At 45.8% G+C, this 10264-nt stretch overlaps 1 pseudogene; it reads left to right on the forward strand.

Moving 5' to 3' along the window:
• The first annotated feature begins 8139 nt into the window (after positions 1-8139).
• LOC129405059 (40S ribosomal protein S4-like) lies at positions 8140-8657 on the forward strand (annotated as a pseudogene).
• Positions 8658-10264: the final 1607 nt, after the last annotated feature.

Below are 10264 nucleotides of genomic sequence, written 5' to 3' on the forward strand. Positions count from 1 at the left end.
ACTAAGACCGCTCTGCCTTCTGGCATAGGAAACAGATATTTCTCCGCCTACCCGAGCATGCTAATTATTTCCATCAAGGTCAAGATCAAAACATGGGGTCGTCCTGAGCACAGGACTTCCAGGAGTAGCCCACCAGGTGTGTCCCAACGCCAGCCCTCCCCCGCAGTAAATGAAGCATGGGTGTAGGGGCGACGGGAAGGAAGGAACGGGTTCCTTTTTTGGTGACGCCCGTTGCTTACAAAATACTGCAAATCCTTTCCCTGGCACTCAGTGGGCTTTGTAAACAGGCACCATCCACCGCCTCCTATCTCCCCGGTGACCCAGACTCTGGGAACGCAGCCCACCTGGCGGGGTAGGTGCCAAGGCAAGATTGCGGCCGGAGTGCCCGTCAGTCCTGGTGTTTCTCCTCTGAGCACAGCCTCTGCCCGTCCAAACACCGCCTTGCGTCAGAGCGTCCTTGGACCTGCCAGGCAACGTGGCCTACCCTCCATCGTGTCCATGCCCCCCGCTGGAGCCCTCCCTCTGCCTTCTGGGGTCTCAGTAGCCCCCTTTGAGCTCCGTTCTTTGCGCCTCAGGACCCCCGCGCCCCTCCCACCTGGCACTTCCACAGCGGCTGCGCCCTGGCTCCTTGTTCTTCTGGCCTCCTCCGGGCGCACTTTTGGGGCGGCCTTTCGTGGCCTCCGTCCCACGTGCTTTGCCGGGCTCTCAGCACCCGCTGCGGACCTGGAGGGGTCACCTCCTTCCACCGAAACTGCACACATTTCACACCCTTCCCCCCGCCCTGAGGGTTTCTGTGTCCTCCTTCTCATCTCAGTCCCGGAAATCACCTTGGGGGCGAAAATAGCAATTGTGCTCGCGACAGCTTCAGGTTTCAGAGTAGAGAGAGCATCACTGCGTGGATGAGCCGTGGAGGACATCCTGGTCCATGAGAAAAGTCTGTACACTAGAGGTCATATTTGCACAATTCTAGCGCTGGAGAGATAGTACAGTGGGCAACCAGTGGGCCTTGCTCCGTCCCCGGAGTCCTATATGGTCCTCCAAGCACCGCCATGAGTCAGCCCCGAGTGCAGAGCCAGGCGTGAGCCCTGAACCATGCCAGATGTGGCTCAAAAAAACAAACAAACAAAAAAAATCTGATTCCACTTAGAGGATGTGCCTAATGCAGTAAGAGAATTAGAGACAGAAAGTTGAGGAGTACTTCCCAAGAGCTGGGGAATTATTATTATTGAATGAGTACAAACATGGACTAGAGCGATAGCACAGTGGGTAGGCCGTTTGCCTTGCATGTGGTGGACCCAGGTTCGATTCCTCCGTCCCTCTCAGAGAGCCCAGCAAGCTACTGAGAGTATCCCACCGGCACCGCAGAGCCTGGCAAGCTACCCGGGGAGAATTAGATATGCCAAAAACTGTACCAATAAGTCTCACAATGGAGACCTTACTGGTGCCCCGCTTGAGCACATTGATGAGCAACAGGATGACAGTGATACAGAGACAGTGAGTAGAAACGTGCCGACAACGGGTGCAATAGTGAGTCTCCTTAACTAGAATTATCCACGTAAAGATCAAGGCAGCCTTGCTGGGGGTGTAGGCTCATGGCGATGCGCTCATCTTGCAAGTGTGCAGCCCACGGTTCAATCCCAGGCACTACAGAAACAACCAAAACTGGTTAAAATTATAAAATGCTTGTATATGTCTCCACAATAAAAGGAAAAAAATTTTAATTAGCTGCTCACAACATGAAAGCTAAAAGTACATCCCTGAAAATTTGGTAGAGAAGCAAGACCAAGCCCCTCACTGGCACTCATTTCTTTGGGTCCTGCTCGCTGACTAAATATCACCTACGCTAAGACATCAGGAGACTGAATACCTGCTTTAAATATACCATCGTTATTTTTAGTTCTTGGCCCCAGTTTCTTCTAGGGCACTCTGTGGCCTGACTCTGAATGATATACTTTAAAATAAGACGTGTAAGGGGTTCAGAGTCAAGGGCTACTAAGCAAATAAAGTATTTTGCTAAGGTATTTCTTCCTGCTCAGCATCTGACTGTTTGATTTTCCCATCCTCTGCGGTCTCATGCTCCGCAGAGTCAGCCTCACTAGAGAGGCACCAATCTCTGTCACACTCTGTTCCCCTCCTCTTCTCACAGGGGCACCTGCTCAAAATCTGGATTCCTAAAGACACACTCTTTCCTCTCTCTCCCAGGATCCTGCTACCACAGCCTCTGAATGTATTCACATCACAGTTCCCCAGGTTCTCCATTCATATTTGTCTTTCCCACCAAATAACATTTCCGTGTATTATTTAAGTCTCTAGATGGCAGAATCATGGTCTTTCACACCTATGTGCTTGTGCACATGCCATGTTGTTTGGGGAAGATAATTACACCCTGTGGGGAAACCATAAAATTATCAATCCAGAAAAGAAAAAAAAGGGTTTAATTTAGCATAGAATTTCTTCAAATAGTAAACTATTCATTACTTTGAGATTTTGATCCTGTTTACCTATGTCCCAACAAAGTTCATGAAACCTGGTCATGCGGGCTGCCTTCCATGACAGTTCTTCCCCGTGGGAACCAGAAGATTTAACATACTGTCACTTTGATAAGTCCTGTTAGTGCTAATGAAATTTTCTGAGACAATATAATATCCTATCATTCACTTAACTGCCTTCAGTGGAACTGCCATAAAATTCCTCCGTTGGGTGGTTTCTGATAAAATTCCTAGACTTTGGATCATGCACTGGTTCAGCTATTGGGAAAACTGCTTTAGCTCTACTCTGCCTACTTTACCTAGGCCAGACTCCTTGATACAATGTCAGCCCAAAGGAGAGATAGTACAGCCAGTCAGGCACTTGCCTTGCATGAGGTTGACCCAGGGTTTCATCCCTGGCACCACGTGTGGTCCCCTGAGCATGGCTGGGATGATCCCTGAGCAGTCAGGAGGAATCTCTAAGTTCCCTTGATGTGACCACCAGCGCCCATTCCCCCCCAAAAAAATCCCCCAAATTTCAGCTAAGCTATAATAAGTAAACCAGAATTTCACAAAGTAAAAACAATTGTACAACCGTAGGGGACAAATATGAGATGAACTCAAAGTCAGAAACTCTCAAAAGGCAGAGGCGAGTCAAAAGCACAGAGAAGCCATACCGAAATATATGCCTAGGGGCTAAGCTAAAAAATTGAGCAACAAAACCAACAATGTGCCATTGAATTATAAAGCACTGTAGCACTGTAGCACTGTCGTCCCATTGTTCATTGATCTGCTCGAGCGGGCACCAGTAACGTCTCCATCGTGAGACTTGTTGCTACTGTTTTTGGCATATCGAATATGCCAAAGGGAGCTTGCCAGGCTCTGCCGTGCAGGCGGGATACTCTTGGTAGCTTGTTGGGCTCTCTGAGAGAGACAAGGAATCAAACCTAGGTCTGTTGAGTGCAAGGCAAATGCACTGCCCACTGTGCTATCACTCCAGTCTGAATTATAAAGCAATGTGAAATAAATATAAGGGTACCATACTAATATAAATGAACAAATATAGGGGAGCAGAGATGAATTTTTCTTATAAGTGATTTCTAAATAATACAGGTGGATATTGTCTCTTCCTAGAGGTAAAGATGAATTCCCTACATGTTCTCTCCCTGTTGAATATGAGCTAGACTTTGTGACTTGCTTCCAGAAGATAAGGTGTAGGGGCTGGAGCAATAATAGAGTGAGTTGGGTACTTGCCTTGAACACAGCCAACCAGGGTTTGATCCCTGGCACCGGCCAGGAATGACAAATGACCCCGGAATGCAGAGCCAGGGTAAACTCTGAGCACCACCCACTGTGGCCCAAGAACTTGAGAGAGAGAGAGAGAGAGAGAGAGAGAGAGAGAGAGAGAGAGAATAAGGTTTAGAACTGGATATGGAGAGTAACTTTCCAGTGGCAGCCCAGGCAAACAAGAGACACAGAGAACACTGCCAGCTCTAGTCAAGCCGATGGCTTGTGCTCCTGATGGGACCTGATGGAAAGGGTCCTTTGCCCCTGTGGAATCCTCTCAACAGGCCGAAAAGCTCTAACTAATGTTGGGAAGACATTAGATGAGACAAAACCGAGGAAGAGTCTCTCAAGTACCTGCCCAAGGCCTTATCACACTATCCGGGCCCATCATAAAGGCAAATTCTGAGAAATGGGCACAGAAAAGACGGGCTGAGGGAGGCAGGAAAACTAAATATCACGTGGCATCTCGACCCAAAGGCCGGAGCAGGAAAAGGGCTCCTGGGAGTGGGACGTGCTCAGGCTGGCCTCTCAGTCATGGCAGCTCCCAGAAGCATTGCAAGGTGTAAGAAGCATTAAGGGAGACCAGGGAGGCACTGGTGGAAACTCTTGTATCTTTGCAACACTTGGTGTTTCTAAAACTTCCCTCTCCCCCCACCGCACACAAAAGGATGATTTTATTTATTTTTTATTTTTTTAATTAATTTATTTTTTAATTAGTGAGTCACAGTGAGGGTACAGTTACAGATGTATAATTTTTGTGCTTATGTTTCCCTCATACAAAGTTTGAGAACCCATCCCTTCACCAGTACCCATTCTCCACCACAAATAAGCCCAGCATCCCTCCCACCTCCCTAATCCCATCTCCCCCCACCCCACCCTGCCACTGTGGCAGGGTATTCCCTTTTGTTCTCTCTCTCCAATTGGGTGTTGTGGTTTGCAATAAAGGTGCTGAGTGGCCATTGTGTTCAGTCTCTAGTCTACATTCAGCACGCATCACCCTTCCCCCGCGTGGCCCCCAACCACATTTTACTTGGTGTTCCCTTCTCTATCTGAGCTGCCCTCTCCCCAGAATGTGAGGCCAGCTTCCAAGCCATGGAGTCAACCTCCTGATACTTATTTCTACTATTCTTGGGTGTTAGTCTCCTACTCTGTTATTCTATATTCCACAGATGAGTGCAATCTTTCTATGTCTGTCTCTCTCTTTCTGACTCATTTCACTGATCATGATACTTTCCATGTTGATCCACTTATATGCAAAGTTCATGACCTCATTTTTCTAACAGCTGCATAGTATTCCATTGTATAGATGTACCAAAGTTTCTTCAACCAGTCATCTGTTCTAGGGCACTTGGGTTTTTTCCAGATTCTGGCTATTGTAAATAGTGCTGCGATGAACATATAAGTGCAGATGTCATTTCGACTATACTTTTTTGCTTCTCTGGATATATTCCTAGCAGTGGTATTGCTGGGTCAAATGGGAGCTCAATTTCTAATTTTTTGAGAAGCGTCCATATTGTTTTCCAAAAGGGCTGAACCAGTCGGCATTCCCACCAGCAGTGTAAAAGGGTCCCTTTCTCCCCACACAAAAGGATGATTTTAAAAATCTATTAATCACATCTTGAGTCATCTTTAGAAAAAAACAGAAAAGCACGTGGTCCTGCACTTTGGAAAAGGCCCCCTTGACTAGCCTGGGCCTGGAAAACTGCATCTCTCTGTGAATGCAGCTTCATAGTTTGCCAACTCATGTCAGAGAACAGAAGTTTTGGTTCCTTGTTTCTACTTGGAGTTTTGCTGGTGACAAGAAAGAAATGAACCCTTGAACTTCATTACGGTGAAGGAAGCACCTAAGATTCTACTGTGGAAGCCAGTGGATTTCATGCTTTTTTTTTATTTTTATTTTTTTTGCTTTTTGGGTCACATGTGATGCTCAGTTGTTACTCCTGGCTCTGCACTCAGGAATCACTCCTGGCAGTGCTCAGGGGACCATATGGGATGCTGGGAATCGAATCAAACCCGGACTGGCCGAGTGCAAGGCAAATGCCCTACCCACTGGTCAGTCACTCCGGCCACACAGCTTGTGTTTTTGTGCTATCACTCCAGCCCCGAAGCCAGTAATTTTCAAAGCAAGTTTTCAAGCTAACTGGATAAACTGCCTACAAAAAATTTCGTGAATTACTCAAAATGACCAAGCCCCAAATCACAAGAAGGCACAGACTAAGTTAACTGCATTCTTTTCTATCAAGCATATAAATAATCCAAAGATAAATTCAAACATGTGTACTCTTTATACCGAGAGTTATCTATAAGCTCTTTAATCTGCCCTGGCAGCAAAACAATTACCGATGAGGAAAAGCAAAACAAACGGAGCTTTAAAAATATTTGATCTAGCTCTTTCCGTGCCCAGCATAACCACGACTCGTGGTTCCAAGAAGCATCTGAAGCATGTGGCAAGCAGCTCCAAAACATTTGATGCAGGATAAACTGGCCGTGGTTTCACTCCTTGTCCCTCCATGGCCGTACAATCTGCAACAGTGGCTCCCCCTCACCATTTTCCCCAAGGAACAGGCTGAAATAAACTCTTTTTCTTTTATTTTAATTTGATCGAATCACTGTGAGATAGTTACAAGCTTTCATATTTGGGTTACAATAACACAATGATCAAACACCCATCCCTCCACCAGTGCACATTCCCCACCACCATTATCCGTGGTATAACCCCCCTTTCCCACTCTCCCCTGCCTCCATGGCAGACAATATTCCCAATAATTTCTCTCTACTTTGGGGCATTATGGCTTGCAACACAGACACTGAGAGGTCATCATGTTTGGTCCATTATCTACTTTCAGTACATATCTCCCATCCCAACTGTTTCCTCCACCCATCATTTTCTTAGTGATCCCTTCTCTATTCCTTCTCCCCTCCACTCATGAAGCAGGCTTCCAGCTATGGGGCAATCCCCCTGGCCATTCTATCTTCCGTCCCTGGGTGTCAGCCTCATGTGATATTCTATACTCCACAAATGAGTGCAGTCCTACTATGTCTGTCCCTCTCTTTCTGACAAATTTCACTTAGCATGATACTCTCCATGCCTATCCATTGATAAGCAAATTTCATGACTTTATCTCTCCTAACAGCTCCAAGTATTCCATTGTATAGATGTACCAAAGTTTCTTTAACCAGTCATCTGTTCTAGGGCACTTGGGTTACTTCCAGATTTTGGCTATTATGAACAGTGCTGCAATGAGTATATAGGTACAGATGTCATTTCTACTGTTCTCTTTTGTATCCTCCGGATATATTCCTAGGAGTGGTATTGCAGGGTCATATGGAAACTCAATTTCTAGTTTTTGAAGGGCTGTCCATATTGTTTTTCAGAAAACCTGGACCAGTCGGCATTCCCACCAACAGTGAAGGAGCATCCCTTTTTCCCCACATCCACGCCAGCACTGGTTGCTTTTGTTCTTTTGAATGTGTGCCCACCTCTGTGGTGTGAGATGATATCTCATTGTTGTTTTGATTTGCATCTCCCTGAGGACTAGCGATGTGGAGCATTTTTTCATGTGCCTTTTGGCCATGAAATAAATTCTTTTTTAAAAATTTTTATTTTATTGAATCATCGTGACAAAAATTGCAAAGCTTTCAGGTTTTTTTTTTTTTGCTTTTTGGGTCACACCCAGCGATGCTCAGGGGTTACTCCTGGCTTTGCACTCAAGAATTACTCCTGGCAGTGCTTGGGGGACCATATGGGATGCCGGGGATCGAACCCGGGTCGGCCGCGTGCAAGGCAAACGCCCTACCCGCTGTGCTATCGCTCCGGCCCCAAAGCTTTCAGGTTTGATTCTCAATAATATAATGATAAAACCCCCATCCCTTCACCAGTGCACCTGTTCCCCCACCAAGAACCCCAATATACCCCCCTTTTACCCCACCCCCACACCTGAGTGGCCAATGATCTTCACTTTATTCTCTCTATACTTTGGATACATTCAATATTTCAACAGAGAACTGATTATGATTATTTGGAATTTCCCCCCAACAATCAAACCTGCTGAAAAGGCTTTATTTGATAGTTTGTTTTACATTGCTGAGAATGAAGATTATAGGAGCTCATGTGGCTGCTGTTGCGGTCGCGTGGTTTTGGATTTCTGTTGTTTTAGCTCAGCTCACAGTCTAGATGCATTTCTATAAGTCTCTGGGTGCCAAAATGGGTTAGTAGACCTCCCAGATCATAGTCTTTAAGGAGCAGAGGGGCCGGCCGTGTCGTTCTCGGCTGCTCCGGATCTCCTGGCCATGAAATAAACTCTGAAGAGGAGGCACAGAGGATCTGCTGGCAGTCACTCACCAGCACGGATGGCAAGGCGGCACTCCTCTAACCCACAGCTTTATGGATGTCCGCAGTATTGATAAGACTGTAGAGAATTTCCTTCTGATTTAGGACACCCAGGGATGCTCTGGTGGTCCTTACAGTGCATCTGAGAAAGCCAGGTACAAGTTAAAGAATGAGAAAGATCTTTGTAGGCACCAAAATATCCCTCCCTTGGGGGCTCGTGCTGCTCACACCCCCCAGTCTCCTGAGCTCTCACTGGGGTGAACTGAGATTGGCTTGGAAATGTGCAGGCAAGGTCATTGGCTTCATCGAGTTGGACTCTGGCATCCTGTGTGTGGTGACTGCAGGTGGTACCCGGGGAAGAATTGGCGTCATCACCCACCAAGAGAAACATCCTGGTTCTTTTGTGCCAGTGGCACTAGCTTGGCTACCTGCCTCTCCAACATTTTTGTGATTGGTAAAGGCAACAAAACAGGGATTTCTCTTCTCTGAGGAAAAGCATCCGCCTCAACCTTGCTGAGGAGAGAGACGAGAGATTGGGAGGCCGGCAGAGAAGCAGAAGGCAGATGACATAGAGCTGAGTAGAAGGGTCTTGTTACTTAAAGTTAATGGAGCATTTTTAAATGTGTGCCGAAAGTAGAACTATAGACCGAACATGATGGCCGCTCAATACCTCTATTGCAAACCACAACACCGAAAAGGAAAGAGGGAGCAAAAGGGAATGCCCTGCCACAGAGGCGGGGCAGGGTGGAGGAGATGAGGTGGGATGGGAGGGAGGGATGCTGACACCATTGGTGGTGGAAAATGGGCACTGATGGAGGGATGGGTACTCGATCGTTGTATGACTGAAACGCAAGCACAAAAGTCTGTAAGCCTGTAACTGTACCTCACAGTGATTCACTAGTTAAAAATAAATAAATAAATAGATAAATAAATAATAAATTAAAAATAAATTAAAAAGATGACTTTGATTTATTAAGTTGCCAGGACTTAAATTTTGAAATGTTTTCTTTTCAGTTACAATGCAGTACAAGATACTTCAAAACAATTTATCTAATGCATTTTTTAAATTTCTCAGGTTTTCTTGGTCATAGTATAGTCTATTTCAAAAAAACCAATATCCTGTGTAACAAATGTGTATTTTTTTAACTCCCCCAAATGTTATCATCTATGGCTATTTTAGTCTTCAGGACTCAAGGAGAACCACAAAAATTTTAGCCTTCTTTCCCAGAAGAATTCACAGTGGCTCTGTTATAACAAAGGAGAGATGCAATGGGGACATTTTAATCCCCCACGGCCCCCCCGAGATGGGTGACAGTGAAGTCTGGCTAACTGAAAACGAATACAGGAGTCTGCCTTCAGGAGGGACTGAGTCAGTGAGGGTCTGAAGGCTTAAAACTGTACCAAAGGGCCTGATCTCCACTCACATCCTCTAAGACACGCAGCCTGCTTATGAGATCCCCACCATGGTAAATACGGTCAGATAAATCCATGCTTTCTTTGGAGAGTTTTCTGTTCCCAATGTTTCATTGTACTTGACATAATTCAAAGAAGTGGAGCCAAGGTTAAGGAAGGGCTTTTTTGTTTATTTTGCTAGATGGAAACAGATGTGTTTTAGAGACCGATCCCTCATGAGAGCGAAAGGATTGCAATCAGGGCCCAGACGTGATTACATTTATTCATCCTGAGGTTTCTCGTTTTATGGCGTAGTTTTCTCCTTTTCATTTAACCTTAAAACTTTCCTAAGCTATAGTTAGCATGCTATCCTCTTAAAAGAGAAATAAAGCATTGTTAAGAATCTAACTGTAGCTTCCTATTCAGCTGTCAGGTAATCTTGAAACAAATTTGCTTTCTCTGCCCCAGAGCCGCTATTCTATCACTTTCTTCAAAGAGGGGGCTGTTTTTTTTATTTCAGTACTGCATATAATACATTTTAAAGGCATCTATCTATAAAGGCTGGAGTGAGAGCACAGCAGGTACGGCGTTTGCCTTGCACACAGCCGACCTGGGTTCGATTCCTTTGTCCCTCTTGGAAAGCCTGGCAAACTACCGAGAGTATCCTGCCCGCACAGCAGAGCCTGGCAAGCTACCCATAACATATTCAATATGCCAAAAACAGTAACAACAAGTCTCACAATGGAGATGTTACTGGTGCCCGCTCGAGCAGATCGATGAGCAACGG

The sequence above is a fragment of the Sorex araneus genome, chromosome 5 (assembly GCF_027595985.1).
Source record: "Sorex araneus isolate mSorAra2 chromosome 5, mSorAra2.pri, whole genome shotgun sequence".
NCBI classification, from domain to species: Eukaryota; Metazoa; Chordata; class Mammalia; order Eulipotyphla; family Soricidae; genus Sorex; species Sorex araneus.